Raw genomic sequence first — 17,883 nt, 5'->3', positions numbered from 1 at the left:
TGTACACACACACACACACACACACACACACATACATATACACACATATATATATATATATATATATATATATATATATATATATATATATATATATATATATATATATATATATATATATATATATATATATATATATACATACACACACACACACACAGAAATATCAATACTTTCTTAAACTGAAAACTAATGAACTAATAATGAATTGAAAGAGCTTTTCTTTCTCTCCTTTAATTTCTATTTTGTTAGTCAACTGTAAACAGTAATGGACATTTTTCTTATACGAGATGTCTTAATGCTTGATGTTAAGTCTCACTCACAGTCTTCTTTCAGGCAGTGAATAACGGCTGTGAAAGAAGAGCCCTGGGATGTTTGCCTAATCAACTGCATCAGTGCTTCTTTGGCGCTTTCCGGTAAGACTCAGAAATACATGTCTATTATTTTGATAACTAAGTAGATGTACAACAAAAGCAAGAAACTTTGGCTGGAGGAAAAACTAATTACATAGAAACAAATGTAGCCAAATTAGTTTGAATATTAAAGAGAGAGTCATTCATGAGGATGAAATATTTAATGTAGCAGAGACTAATTCCACCGCCCGGTCAGTGAAACACCGTCAGAGTATTAAGTTTAACGTGACAAAATCTTGACTTGTTACTCACTGGAAGTATGTTGTTCACTAGTATCCTGCTTTTTTGTTGTTTCACTTCATTCAGTTATCTGCAATTCCCACAATTTTCTTTATTTATATATCCATATTTTGTTGCCCATTTCACTCTCTTCAGATGTTGCCCAGCTTCGTTTCAACTTCTGAATTGCATCAGGCGGTTGTAAAACAATCTTGATTTGTATTCCTTATTGCTAGTACAGTTATAAAATATATATTTCATAATCCATCTCATAATTTGCACTATGCTTCCTCGGCAAAAAGAGAGAACGGTTTTATGCGATCGTCTTTAGGCAAAGGAGAAGTGAACATCACTTAATTGTGATGGGAAAGTGAAAGACTACTGAACGGGGGTGAGAAAAGATGGGGCTAAAGGAGGACTCCTTAGGAACATTGCGCTTTGCTTCATTTTGACTTCTATTTAAGGTGTTTGTGATGTGTTTGCGATAAGTTTCTAACGTGTTTTATGCTTTGCTGCGGTATGGATGCATCCTAACTGTTTTTGCTGTGTATGTGTATGAGTGTTTGTGTGTATATAAAAACAGCCAAACAAAAATTAAGGACCAAAAGGAAAAAATACTGCAGTCCACCCACGTAGTGTTGTAAAGAAACCGCAGTTTTTACCGAGAAAACGCGCTTAAAAGTTTTCGTGTTTCACTGGAGTTTGCCCCAAAAAAGTGTCGAGCATTATTGGGAAGTGTGTCGCGTTATCATCATTAATCAATCCTTATTAATAACATTTTATCATCTCCGAATTTTTTATTTTAATATTTCAGGGAGAGTTCATCGCTAAAGACTGTATTTGATTCGCTATACAGCTTCGCTTTACCGATACTGTTTTTGCAGGGGCAACATTTTCAGGATTTTACTCAAATTTTATTTTTACCCACTTATAAACACAACTTTCTTTTTTGCAAATCACGACGATACACTCATAGATATTGTGCAATGAAAAACTTACGCGGCTGGATAAAAATGTTAAGAGATATATTTAACAAAAAGTAAAATTATTCTCGTTTTGAAATAAACCATCTAAGAATAAACAAGTATAAAATGCGCCGAAGTTTCTTCGGCGCAATCGAGTTTTCTGTACAGCCGCTACAGCGTATAATCAAGGCCACCGAAAACAGATCTACCTTTTGGTGGCCTCGGTATAGTGCTGTATGAGCGGCCGCCCATGAAACTTTCACCACGACCCGGTGATGGCCTACCCTACATAGTTGCCAGAAGCACGATTATGGCAAACTTTAACCTTAAATAAAGTAAAAACTAGTGAGGCTAGAGGGCTGCAATTTGGCATGTTTGATGATTGGAGGGTGGCTGATCAACATAGCAATTTGCAGCCCTCTAGCCTCAGTAGTTTTTAAGATCTGAGGGCGAACAAAAAAAATGCGGACAGACAAAGCCTGCACATTAGTTTTCTTTTACAGAAAACTAAAAATAAGGAAAGTACAAAAAATGTCTCGTAAGAGAGGAACTTGGCCAAAATAATATGGGTTTAATTTTTTTTTAACAAGATTAGAAATTATAAATGCGATGGCAATGGAGAAATGTTAGATGGAAACTAAGGGACTTTCCACTAGCCAGGAATGATGATGGAAAGGTATTTGAAAAAAAAAATGATGAAAGGGGAATATAAAGCGACGAACTACTTACAAAAGAGGAATGATATATTGACTTTAATTGTAATTAACTTCTCATTTAATGAATTTCGCTCTCTTTCAGGCAGTGTGCCAATTGAAAGCCAGTTGAGCATACGTGTTCATACATTCTCGATACATGTCTACTATATTTAGGTGTAAATCAAGATATGAAATTGTATATTTTATGACAGATGAGGTATTTACACACACACACACACACACACACACACACACATATATATATATATATATATATATATATATATATATATATATATATATATATATATATATATATATATAATGAACCCCTAAAAAGTGTGTGAAAATTCTTTCCACACTTTGTGTGGCAGACCGTAAAATGAAAACCCCACTTCTGCACCCGATCATGTTGCGCATCAAAACTTCCACACCGGAGGCCACATTTCCACGTTTCGGCAATAATAGGAGACAGCTATCACTAGTAGTATCGCATAAACATAGTCCTTATATTATCATTTCTAAAACTGATGGTAGTTGAACGATTCCATTTGTTAAATTTTACAGAGAACATTGGAAACTCACAAAATGCTATCAAAGATAAAAAAAAAAAAAATAACCTTAACAGTGTGAACCATGCGACTTCACTCTATTGTTATCGATGCCGTCATTTATCGGTCAAACTTAGCTGTTTTGTTACGCCCTTCACGCTCACGATAGATCGTCTGCCTGGCAAAAAAAAAAAAAGAAAAAAAAAGACATCCCCTGCTCAGCGAGACAATTATGAACTGCATTTGGTGCAAGTTCCTGTTAGAGAGATATCAAGAAGACTTAATACACCGAAGAGAACCATACATAGATGGATCAAATTGTTTAGAGAACGGCAAAAAAAATAGGCTTTGAAGTGGAACTCCTCGAAGCACCACAAGAGGGCAAGACAATATGATTTTGCAGCTGTCAAAGAACAACCCCAGATTACAGCAGTTGCTGTAAAACAGCAGCTTGGGCTGCAAATATGTGTGCAGACTGTGCGGAATAGGTTGCATGGGGCAGGAGTGCATCACAAGATTCAGGCAGGGAAACCATTGCTAACGCAACAGCATAAAGAAAAAAGGATGGGATTTGCCCTGCAACATCTTCCAGAAGATGCTTCATTCTGGGATTCAGCTATTTTCTGTGATGAAAAAATCTTCACGTCTGATGCGCATGGACAGCTTCCTTGTTGACGCCCAAATGAAACTAGGTAAGCCTAGTGAAACTTAAGTTGACTTATTCGTAAAATATGAAGCACGCCTCTTGCCTTTACCATCAACCTGTTTATTCCTATCATAAGCTGATATGTATTATATATTTGAGTGCATTACGTTATATATAAAAAAATTGATGCAATTCGACTATAATGTGAAAATAATACATACTTTATTGCAAGATGAAAAAGAAACTTATGTTATTTTGTTTTTATTACTGTATATATCCTAGACCTAAAGCTGGGAAATGATCAATAACTATATGCATTTGACTGTTCACACAAGAATTATCTGTGTTTAATGGGGATTGCACTGCACAGTTATCTTCATATAATTGTCTTGATATATAAGTTCACTTCATACCTATAGGCTATTAGAAAACATTGTAATTTTCATTTATAGAGTATAATTCGTAAGATAGGTCTGTGTTATAACAGATATAAGAATAGAAGACAATATAAGTCTTCGTAAAGTTGTAGGCCTACCGTTCTCTCTCTTTTTTTTTTTATAACTAACTACTCTCTGATGAATTGTCTATCGGTTGAAATAATATTTTCTATCGATAGATATGCTGAAAATAACATCACGCCTTCAAGGCACAGTGGCAGAATATCAGCTGGGTTATGGGGGTGGATGGCTGCCAGCGGACCGGGAGAGTTAATTGCCATTGATGAGCGTCTGAACAGCAATCAGTATATCGAAATTATTCAGGAAATTTTAGTACCCTCAGTTCGAAAGCTATTGTTGCCGTATCCCATGCCAATATATATCGCTATGGACAATTCTGCGGTCCACAGTGCAAAGGTTGTAAAGCAATGGTTCCAGCAGAATCCAGAAGTGGTTCGAATTGACTGGCCTTGCCAAGCCTGCAGATCTGAACCCAATAGAAAACTTATGGGCCTACATGACCCAACAATGTGATGTTAATCGTGCTAAGACTAAAGAGAACCTTATAAAGCATGCAATAGATTTGGGAAAACTTAAGACCAAAGGGGGGGGGGGGGCAGCAAACATTTGCAAAGTTCTCGTTGTATCAATGCCAAATAGGATAAGATGCGTGCTAGATACACGAGGATTCTATACAAAGTTTTAATGAGTTATGCTGCCTTTTCATATAACATGAGCAATTTTATTCTCGTTAGTCTGGCAGTGTTATTTTGTATTTGACTTCATTTCAGCTCATTTACTTCTCCAACATTTTTCTTATTCATGTGAATCTGTACATACTTACAGGCCTATGTTATGACTGAATTCCTGCTTAATTCATCTCTCTCTTCTCTCTCTCTCTCTCTCTCTCTCTCTCTCTCTCTCTCTCTCTCTCTCTCTCTCACACACACACACACACACATATATATATTATATATATATATATATATATATATATTATATATATATATATAAAAAAAGCATATTACAAGCATATCAAAAAAGCGAAGAATTCGAGAAGTTAAGAGGGCATTGTGGCTATTAGAATTACATATGTGTCTGGTAAAAGTGACCAGTAGATTCTACATATATACTGTGTATATATATATATATATATATATATATATATATATATATATATATATATATATATATATATATATATATATATATATATATATATATATATATACACAGTCACCCGTTAATACGTATATGCCTATTTTCATCTTTTTCTTTACTTAAACTTGTATTTGACTGTATTCCAGTTCACTAGATTTCTATAAATTTTTCCTTAGTTATCTGACTATGTATATATATATATATATATATATATATATATATATATATATATATATATATATATATATATATATATATAAATTTAGTTTTTATTGTAAATATCGGAAATAGACTTAAACGAGAAAGTTACCTTTCGTTTTTCCTAACCTTTCAGCAACGTATAATATGCTCATGGCAGTAGATCTAGGCATACGTGTGAAACTGATTCTAATTCATTTCTATTTAGAAGAAATGAATAGCTGCATTAAGATTAACCCAAGAATGCTTTGATAAAAGTAAGAATTTTGTCTTAATGTATTCGTCAGCTTTGACTCCCACAGCTTCCCAACGTGTGCGGATGAAGCAAGATGACATGCAAGGAATTAGATTAAAAAAAGACAAAATTGTGTTCGTTTGATTTCTTATGATTGTTTTTTGACATGAGATGGCTAGGTCTGAGTAAATTATGTTAAGCAATAATGAAAAGGATAAGAAAAAATGAGAACATGGCCAATAAAGAAGAATAACGGGAATAATCAAATAAAGCACATTAATATAGGTATATATTGCCAATTTAAATGCTAAGTCACATCACGCATCCGAGAGAGTATACTGCTGAAAATAGACCTACTATAGGCTAATCAGGTGTCAAAATCAGAAATCAAATTTAGCCCTACTTAATTTGTCATGCCAATTATTTTATTGAATGATCAAAGGACAATATTAGTTGAATTACACTTTGCTATTAAAGAATGTTGAGAGGCTTAATGTATTACTTATCGGCTGTAGGTGACGAACGACGACACTCCAGTACTGTACGACGCGTTGGGTCAACGTCAAGACTCGAGCAGAAGCAAAGCCAAATTCCAAATGCTTAGGCTGTCACGATTGAAAAGTAAATAATCTGGCACCTGAATATGGCAATATTTCCATAATGAACAATGAATAAAGAAACTACGCCACTTTTACTTTGGCCGACTGTACATACATACATACATACATACATACATACATACATACATACATACATACATACACATATATATGTATGTATGTATATATATATATATATATATATATATATATATATATATATATATATATATATATATATATATATATATATATATATATATATATATTAGTATAAATTTCTGACTCACATCGTGAGTCAGAAATTTATTTCTGTTCCACACGTGATTGTGTGTTGATTATTTCTATATATGTATATATGCGTTTGTATGTATGAACCAAATTAATATGCAGATACAGCGAAAACTATACAAAGTGAGGTAGGTGCTCAATTTAAAATTGCAAAGCAATCATTTCTGGACATAAAATCTGAATAGATCTGGTTACAATTCTTTGCAGTTGCCATAATCATTTATATAAAATTTAACGTAGTCTATGGAAAACGTTCTCTTATCACGAATTGTGCATTGCCCTAACTTATATGATCTGTTGTACTGTCAGATTTTATTTACAAGTAGGTTCAGAGTTACTGCCCTACTATTTTATATAAACTCAAAATAAACTGGGTAATAAATGATGGAGCAATCCGCTCACTTTTTCCACTGTGCCAAAGTTGGAACTTATTATTTGCTTGTTCCAGTGGTTCTTTCATAGAGAGCTCTGCAGTGGCTTACGTGATACTTTGATTCCTTTATACAACTTCAGTTTTTCCCTTTATTTTCAAGCTTCGAAACATTATTGTTTTGAATTGTTGAAGTTATACAAAGGCAGTTTATTTTATAGAATTAATATAATGATAGTAAGCGATATAAAAGCACACAGATTATGTATTCAAAACACACAGATTGTGTATTCAAAACGACTAGGTCCGGTTAAGAAAACGGAAAATTGTTTTATTGGGCAGCAGAAAAAAGTATACTGAACAGATTCCAAAACAAGTATGATATCGTTTGTGAGGAGGGAATAACAGTTCAGTAATAAACAAACCGAAATGTCAGCAAATATGCTTTTACCGAGGAACGGAATAAAAATAATCGTAAAACAAGTCGCGATGTATATCACAATCGATTGAACTAAGAATGAATAAAAAGAACATGAGAAATTCCCCTCTTAGAGAAAGCTATAATCCATAATATCCATGTAAAGAGAATAAAAAATGCACTACACATACAACGCAGAGGTCATTTTCCCCAGTGTAGAACTTTGGATATTTCATATATTATAGGCAACGAAGACAAACCGATAGTGAGAGCTATTAGGCGTCACCTGTACCTGGTTTTCCTTTGTGGGAGGAAGAATTTAGATTTACTATTGATATATATATATATATATATATATATATATATATATATATATATATATATATATATATATATATATATATATATATATTTATATATACATACCTGACTACATTTATATTAGAGTTTGATTACAAATAGCAAAAATAAACAAGTATAGAGAACAATATATGTTATTTAAAATAGCACCATAAAATTCAAGGGAAAAGAGACTGGCAAAGAGCTTCTTGTCCAATATCAAAGGAAGCTTGCCCCCATACATAACAAAGAGGGTAGAAGAAGATAAAATAAATATGGAATGGTCACCCAATCCTATATTCATCTGGTGGTCTTCTGGAGAGAGAGAGAGAGAGAGAGAGAGAGAGAGAGAGAGAGAGAGAGAGAGAGAGAGAGAGAAAGAGAGAGAGAGAGAGAGAGAGAGAGAGAGAGAGAGAGAGAGGGTCACGTCTTCATTTTGAAGTGGTCACTCTCAAAGACTATATTGGGGCCTCTTATAATTCTCCAGGCAACCAAGATATTTATTTCGTTTTTTTTTTTTTATTCCCATTGGTTGTCGTTCTGCCTTTTATTTACACTCGTAATTTTGTTGCTATCTCGGGGTTTGTATTTCATATAATGGTTATTGCTGTATCGATAAAAATACACAAGTGAACACACATGTATGGATATGAACGAATAAACAATTACATAAATGGATAAAAACACGCTTACAAGCACGCTGAAAAACATGTATATGTGTGTATATATATGTTATATATACATACATACATACATACATACATATATATATATATGCATGTATATATACAGTACATATATACACACGCACACACACACACGCACACATACACACACACACATTATATATATATATATATATATATATATATATATATATATATTATATATATATATATAGTATATATATTTATATTCAATATACAGTATATATAGGCAGTAGCTTCAGAAAAGATAAAAATTGATGGGCAAGTGATGCATTCACAACTTCTCTGCTATTCCGAAGTCAACATTAGCGCTTTGTACAGACATACACAGATAAACACACTGATTTATACATACATGCGGACACACATGTATACATACATTTAGATATATGTGTGTATATATATGTACACATATGTATATACATTATATACACATATATAAATACACATATACGCATGTATGTATAATTTACGGAAATATCACTAACAGATCCGCTATCTTATATATATACAATATATATAAATGGATGTATGTGTGTGTGTATATTCCAGCATAACTCTGAAACGTATTGAGCAATTTCATATGGTGTACATATGACTTACTCTCTGGGAAAGAATACTGTGGAGGTAAGGTATCACTGACACTAAAGGGGGTGGGGGTGGGAAGGGGGTGGCATGTAAAAATAACCGTAAACGACAAATATTAGTGTCTGATCTGTAGTTTTCTTGGTCGCTGAGATGAATTGTGTCACTCGTGATGCCCTTTAAGTCCAAGTTAAGCCCCGGTAGCAATGGGAGGAAAGAAGGGGTGAAATATAAAATATCAAAAATGCAACTATCTTAACAGGCAAGGGCGAGAGTGAGATTGAAAGAGAGTGAGAGAGAGAGTAGGCGGCGTGTTAGGAAGGAGAGAGAGAGAGAGTTATTTGTTGTCATTCAGAGTTTTCCCCGGGTGAGATGGAGTGAAATATAAACTGTCAAAAATAATGGACTATGTAATTGAAGCAACTATCTTAACAGGCAAGGGAGAGAGTCTGAGGGAGAGAGAGAGAGTTAGAGGGAGAGGAAGCGAGAGAGTAGAGGGGGTGTTAGGGGAGGAGAGAGAGAGAGAGAGAGAGAGAGAGAGAGAGAGAGAGAGAGTTTCTCAGAGAGAGTTTCTCAGTTGTCATTCCAAGTTTTCCCGGGGAGCGCCGGGTTGGTCAACTAGTATATCAATTAAAAGGGCAACTCAAGACGAATTTTCACTTAATACAGCCCAGAGCAACTACAGCTCAACAGTTTTCCAGAACTGCTAATAAGTAATAACATGTGATTATTTTTAGCGCGTGAAAAAATGAATGTTTATTTCTGTGCATCTGATCACGCTCTTTATTTACTTGAGTGAGCTTGCTTTGTTTGCGCTGACGTTTCTGTTTGCTTTCCATTAGTATGTTAGCTCACTATTATTATATCTGGATGAATGATAAGGAGCTTGTTACAAAATCTCTCTCTCTCTCTCTCTCTCTCTCTCTCTCTCTCTCTCTCTCTCTCTCTCTTCTACATAACAGATTCTAGGATACTTCTACATATTAATATGTCTTTACCTTTTCTCTTCACTTATACAACACAAATACACACAAGCGCTATACATATACATACATATATATATATATATATATATATATATATATATATATATATATATAAAATGTAAAAATGAAATGAACACAAGGAAACGTGTTTCATAGAAATAAATTTCTGACTCACCACGGGGACCGAACCCTGGACTCGATAGACCGGGGTTCGGTCCTGGTGATATATATATATATATATATATATATATATATATATATATATATATATATATATATATATATATATATATATATATATATGTGTGTGTGTGTGTGTATATGTATATATATATATATATATATATATATATATATATATATATATATATATATATATATATATATATATATGCACACACACCCTATATTCGAATCTATATCTTTTTAGGTTTACTATAAAGAGAGCTATGACTCATACGTCATGCAATTTGCTCAAAACCAATGTCATTGGTTCGACACCTGATTAGGCAGATGCTGTTGTCGTAATTATTTCCCTGTATAATTTATTCTCAAGTTAGTGTTTATGTCTTAGGAAAATTTGCGGCTCATATATACATGTATATATATATATACATATATATATAAACATACATACATATATATATATATATATATATATATATATATATATATATATATATATATATATATATATATATATATATATATATATATATATATATATATATGTATGTATGTATGTATGTATGTATGTATGTATTATATATAAATATATATATATATATATATATATATATATATAATACACACATATATATATACTATATATAATATATATATATATATATATATATATATATATATATATATATATATATATATATATATATATATATATATATATATATATATATATATATATATATATATATATATATATATAGGCTATGTGTGTGTGTGTGTGTGTGTGTGTGTATAATATGTAACAAGCACGAAGGTGACCTTTGGAAAAGAATGTGACGATCCAGCGGGGCACTTCCGTTGGTAGAGACGATGACGCTGGTGACGAGGAATGCCTGACGGATGCGTTTGAAGCGCATAGATTCAATGTGATCGTTCATTGAACCGATGCACCGGAAATGTATGTACGTACGTATGTGCGATTTCCCATGACATATAACGAGAGGAATACTGAGTCCCTCGGGGAGAAACTGCCGTGAGCTATAATTGCGAAGATGTGTTGTTAACTTGGTGTGTAGTGATCAAAGAGCACACCAGTATGGAGATTCGTTATTTAAGGACATAAGGAGTGAGTACCATAACTCTGGAACACGTATTTTTCCAGCCCTTATATAGTGCTGCAGTAAACCTGATCGATGTGTACATAATGAACTTGCCCATTTTTCTGTTTTGATTGTGCATATTCATTCCAGGTTCTAATATATGATATGTTTCTTCCTACAGGAATTCGAACGTTGTCCTGGAGGGCAATGGATATGGAATTGGTGTATTTGACTCTTACATTAAGATATGGCATTTATTGTGGTCTGTATGACCTTATTACTTTGTTTGTTGATCAGGTTATTAATCACTAGAATGGTTTGGCATAAATTCGTGACTATGCTGGTTTACGAATCAGTATGTTCTCTAGTTGGGTCTTCTATCAGTAGAGGGTGTGAATCACTCCATTTCATAACCGTAGTCTTTGCTGAGCTACTTTCGTTAAATTTGTTGATGAAGTCTAGTTTTCGAAATCAGCGTCCATTCCAGTAGGCCTTTGTGTAATGATAGGTTTAGAGAGAAGCTTATGACTAAAAGAGAAGGGATCTGCTGACCCAAGGTAAGGCCACGACTACCAGTAACATCTCAAGAAGGTGAGGTGCTAAAATTCTGTTCATAAAACAGAATCTTCAATATAAAGACTGCCCTTCGAACCAGGCGGTTAACATTTATATATAATGTTTGTGTGTGTGTGTGTGAGTGGATCTGAACAGATAAGTCACAGCTGTCTTTGTGGTAAGCCTAAAAGATATATATCCGAATCCTGGCCAGGGTAGATGCATTTATTATATATAATTCCCTCTGTACCAGCAGTTTCAAAGTAAAGTGAAAGCGATATGTAAGTTACTTATGACATACTATTTAGAAGTATGAAGACGTTTTGACAAATATTTATCTATATATATATATATATATATATATATATATATATATATATATATATATATATATACATTATATACAGTATATATATATTATAAACATATATATATATATATATATATATATATATATATATATATATATATATAAATATATATATATATAAATGTATGTATAATATGTATACATAAATATATAACTGTATATATCTGTATATATACATATATATATACATTATATACTGTATATATATAAAATGTAAATATATAGCTATATTTAGCCAAATTATATATAAATATATATATATATATATATATATATATATATATATATATATATATATATATATAAAATGAACTCATGTGCACGTGTTTGACAGAGGTGAAATATTGCTTCACATCGGGATCGAACACTGGTCTCAAATAAGGTCAGGACACTACCAATTGACCCACACAGGTCATGAAAGATGTAGGAACCTAAGCCCTTCCGTACCTGAGGTCTTGATTGTGTGGGGGAATTGGCAGCGCCTTGGCCTTTCATTTTCATTTTAGAGACCGGAGATCGATCCTGATGTGAGTTAGAAATTCATATATATATATATATATATATATATATATATATATATATATATATATATATATATATATATATATATATATATATATATATATATATATATATATATATATATATATATATATATATACATAATATATATATATATATATATATATATATATATATATATATATATATATATATATATATATATATATATATATATATATATATATGTAAATGTTCTCATGCTTAAAATTACATAGTCATTTTACGCTGCCTGCTTTGCATACGGCCATTCTAAACACAATTGCCACATAAAGCGGTGGATGTAACATCCCCTACAACGCACAATGCTCTGGAAATCCTCCCTACGAATTTCCGTACGTTAAAATAGTAACAACACTACTTTACACAAACGGCACACGTAAAACACCCTAAAAATTACGGCCTGCAACTCTCGTTTGATAAATCGCGCGTCGGGGGAGAGCGCTGAGGAAGCAGCTGACTTGGACAGAACTCGCATTGAGCGAGGAAGAATCCCCTCTCTCGATGTTTTGGATACTGTGGTTTTCTCTGATGGTCTGGCGTTTATTTTATTTTTCATAACACAGGAAATCAAAATTGACGGTGATCACCACCTCCTTCGTTTTTTAACTTGGACATTGTCATAATAGTAATGTAATCGTGTGCACAACCACATACACTACACACAAATATATATACATATATATATATATATATATATATATATATATATATATATATATATATATATATATATATATATATATATATATATATTTATATATATACAACATACATGTATGTATATCAGCTTTATCCATTCACATGGGCACGAAAAAAATCACGAAAGCGGACATTTCCGCTTCAGCTTCGTACCCTTCATGTTCTTCTAAACATTTAAGTTTTCTAACAATTATCAGTCCCTCGCAAGAGCCCTTGACCTTCCCCCTAAAAGAAGCGCCATTGAAAGTGGCTTTTATTCATATATGTATCAATGTGCACTAGACATTAAATATTCCTTAAAACCATAGAAAATACTCGCTGCTGAATTAAGAAGCCGAAAAATTCAAGATACTTTTCGAAAAGAGAACGTGACTCAATTACATTTAGTGAAATGATTGACACATTTAAAAAAACGTTTTACAAGTAATGAAATAATGTTTTTCTGTTGATGAAAGAGCGGGAAAATATTTTATTTTCTGTGGTCACGTTTTGTGAATTTAATCCTTACTGGGAAATGCAACATGGAAATAGTGCGAGGCGGATGCATATAATTTAAAGGGACAAAGGTTAAAAATTACTTGACCCTGACTAAAAATCTTTGTATGCAATGTATATTTCCTGTACAGTTCAAAGTGACTTTTTTTTAATTATGAATTATATGGCCTCGAAAGATTTATCACATTCATCTAACGTTCTTTAGTAAATTGAAGTTAAGTAAATTTTTCCTTTAATTTAAAATGTAGCAAATATGATATCAAACATACATGGTCATCTTTTTCCTGCTGTCTATGCCTGAAAATGATTCTTCATTTGATAAAAACAAACACAAAGATATATATATATATATATATATATATATATATATATATATATATATATATATATATATATATATATATGTATATATTATATCATAAAAGAAGTTGGAATCTAAGTACCACTATACCTGAGGCTTTACCTGGGCAGGCTAACTGCTTTTATACCAGTGTGTTTTCCCCAACTTCCTGACTCAGCAGTGACCCAATTGACAGCATTTCATTCGAATTATCCTTTCTGAGTGAATATGATAGAAGTACTCAACACACAATCACGTGTGGAACAGAAATAAATTTCTGACACATCAGAATTGAACCCAGGTCTTTCAGTTGAAAGGTGAGACTACTGTCAACCAAGCCACACAAGTCATAAAAGAAGTTGGGACCTGAGTACCACTGTGCCTAAGGCATTACCTGGGCAGGCTGACTGCCTACATACCAGCGTGTTCTCCCCAGCTTTCCGACTCAGCAGTGATCCAATTGACAGCATTTCATTCGAATTATCCTTTCTTAGTGAACATGACAGAAATAATCAACACGCAATCACGTGTGGATCAGCAATAAATTTCTGACTCACATCAGGTTCGAACCCAGGTCTTTCAGTAGGAAGACGAGACCACTGCCAGCCAAATCACACAAGTCATAAAAGAAGTTGGAACCTGAGTATCGCTGTATGTAAGGCTTTACCTTGGTAGGCCAACTGCTTGCATACCAGCTGAGTCAGGAAGTTGGGGAAAACGCGCTGGTGTGCAAACAGTTATCCTACACAGGAAAAGCCTTAGGTACAGTGGTACTCAGTTTCCAACTTCTTTTATGACTTGTGTGGCTTGGTTGGCAGCGGTCTCGTCTTTCAATTGAAAGACCCGGGTTCGATCCTGGTTTGAGTCAGAAATTTATTTCTGTTCCACAGGTGAGTGTGTTGATTATTTCTAGCATATTCACTCAGAAAGGATAATTCGAATGAAATGCTGTCAATTGGGTCACTGCTGAGTCGGGAAGTCAGGGAAAACACGCATATATATATATATATATATATATATATATATATATATATATATATATATATATATATATATATATATATATATATATATATATATATATATATATATATATATATATATATATAATTTATATATATATATATATATATATATATATATATATATATATATATATATATATATATATATATATATATATATATCATTTGTTTTTTGCTGGCTGCACTGAATGCGTACAAAACGTTTCAAGCTGAAGATAAGCAATGACACTTTGAAGAGGGTTTTGCTTAATGTTCCATAAGGTCCCTGAGGAAATATAAGTTACTTTTCCTTTTTATTTATTTCATTTTTTCCTTTTAGCTCAGGCAATGAATCAGTGACCGATGCCAGCGGTTATTGATACAAAGAAACGAATTTTTATAATAATAATAATAATAATAATAATAATAATAATAATAATAATAATAATAATAATAATAATAATAATAATAATAATAATAATCAAACAAAAACTTCTTTCAGTTTTCTTCTGAAGATGGAAAGAGAAACCCACAAGATTCTTGTGTATAACTTGTTTACTGGTAAATATTTACATATTACTTTGATCTCGAGTACTTTCAGGTCCTAACTGTGACCCTTTTTCAAGAGATGAGGTAGTCAGGCTGGTTCAAGGCCCAGCAATCTTCTGGAACTTCTTCTCCCTGTGCTGTCATTTATATGATGGCTGTCCTGGTTTCCAGGGAGAAGAAGTTCCAGAAGATTGCTGGGCCTTGAACCAGCCTGACTACCTCATCTCTTGAAAAAGGGTCACAGTTAGGACCTGAAAGTACTCGAGATCAAAGTAATATGTAAATATTTACCAGTAAACAAGTTATACACAAGAATCTTATGGGTTTCTCTTTCCAATAATAATAACCTTTATTGAGGCTCAGGGCCATATACATGGAAGATACAAAGAAACTACACACAATCTAGATACATAAGGTAACATGACAAAAATAATTATCGGCGGTATCCACACAGTTGCTGGAGAAGTAGAAAAAGTAGAGTTCAAAATAATGGTAATGACAGTAATTACATGGGGAGTAATAGAAAAGAATTAAAAATGATAACAACAGAAAATACAGATTGCAGGCGATTAATATCCATCTGGGGACCTTAGGTTGTTGCAGAAGTCAGGTCCAGAAGGCTAAATACGAATGTTGAAAATTACAAAACTCTGCAATGATTTTAAACACAGTAATAACAGGAAGTAACAATACCAAAAACAGCACGGAACGCAGAAATATAATAATAATAATAATAATAATAATAATAATAATAATAATAATAATAATAATAATAAAGACAGATTCTGGAGATGACACTTCATAATTGCAAAAGCAGAGAATCAGGCATTTAAGAAACAAACGCCTCATTATTCCATCTTTCCCACAATTTAGATCTCCTTCTTGCCTCACTGCTCAGGATGCTTTGTATGAGCGAATTGCTGCTGTTTCTCAGTCTGGTGATCAGACTGGACAATGTTCGCCTCACAGTGATTTTCAAATTACCCAGGCGGTTTTCTATGAACATCTGCGTGGCGGAGTGATAGCGAGGAGTGTTTGTGAGGCGTCTCAGAATGTCATTGGGAACAACAGTGATACGTTTCATGGTCTCTCGGGCATAGCTCGTCCAAAGGGAACACCCATATATACTGTAGCAGTACGAGCGGAAGAGCAGCAGTTTCGTTTCTCGGTGACAGAAGGCAAACCTCCTTACAATCATGTTGCCAGTTGCACATAGTTTACGACGCCTCTGTTCTATGTCTGCCGTATCTTTTAGGTCGTCCGTGATAATGTGTCCCAAATACGGAAATTCATGCACGAATTCCAGACGATGATTCCCGAGGAAAATTAGTGGTTCTGCAATATGCTTAAGCGATCTCGGGAGCAGCGACATACACTGGTTCTTGGTTTCGTTGTATAGGATATCAAATTCCTCTGCATATTGGCGGCAGGTGTCGATGAGTCGCTGGAGACTTTGCACTGATGGAGAGATCAGAACCATATCATCAGCGTAACAGAGGTTGTTTATTGTTGTTTCGTTGACAGTGCATCTGATTGGGAGTGAGTTCAGTTTGACATTCAGGGCATCTGTGTACGTGTTAAACAGGTATGGAGGGAGAATGCTCCCTTGCCGGATCCCGTTTAGGGAGCCGAAGGTGCACGACAGTATGTTACCCCTTTTGACACAGAATTGCTGCGTGGAGAACCAACATAAAATGCCAATTAGATATAGAGGTGTGCCTCGTTTGTGCAGCTTTAGGAAGAACTTCAGGTAGTTTACCATGTCAAATGCTTTTCCCACATCTACAAAACATAGGAAAACAGGAGAGGCTGATGATAGGTAATAGTTCAGCAATTCTTTCAAGATGCAGGTGCAGGTGTCGGTTGAGTGGTTTGCTTTAAAGCCGAACTGGTTGTCAGTAGTGTGCAGAAAGGGGAGAAGTCTCACTAGAAGAACGGACTCGAGTATCTTCGACGCAATTGTAGTAATTGCAATCGGGCGATAATTGCTAGGGTCAGCTGCATCCTTTAGCTTGTTTTTTGTTAATGGTATTAAGTGAACTAAGAGTAGGGAGTCTGGGAGAAACTGGTGAATTATGCACGCATTGAACAGAGCAGCTAGCAAAATGTAAGTTATCGCGTGGCAGAATTTGAAAGCTTCAGCAGGCAGACCATCGCAGCCGGGCGATTTATTATTAGGTAGGTTGTTTATGGCATTGCTAATGTT

General features: G+C 33.5%; 1 protein-coding gene and 1 long non-coding RNA gene across 2 annotated transcripts in view; one reads left to right on the top strand and one right to left on the bottom strand.

The window, feature by feature from the left end:
• LOC136851604 (uncharacterized) overlaps nt 1-417 on the top strand; it is a 481,793-nt gene extending 481,376 nt beyond the window's left edge. The window contains exon 3 of the long non-coding RNA XR_010856926.1: nt 337-417. This is a non-coding gene — a long non-coding RNA (uncharacterized lncRNA). The remainder of the gene's footprint in view (nt 1-336) is intronic.
• The window catches only part of LOC136851603 (dipeptidase 1-like), a 610,672-nt gene that overhangs the window by 225,145 nt on the left and 367,644 nt on the right, over nt 1-17,883 (bottom strand). The window lies entirely within an intron of this gene.

The sequence above is a fragment of the Macrobrachium rosenbergii genome, chromosome 23 (assembly GCF_040412425.1).
Source record: "Macrobrachium rosenbergii isolate ZJJX-2024 chromosome 23, ASM4041242v1, whole genome shotgun sequence".
Lineage (NCBI taxonomy): Eukaryota > Metazoa > Arthropoda > Malacostraca > Decapoda > Palaemonidae > Macrobrachium > Macrobrachium rosenbergii.
Note: the sequence above shows the minus strand (reverse complement) of the source record. Positions and strands in the feature narration are given on the sequence as shown.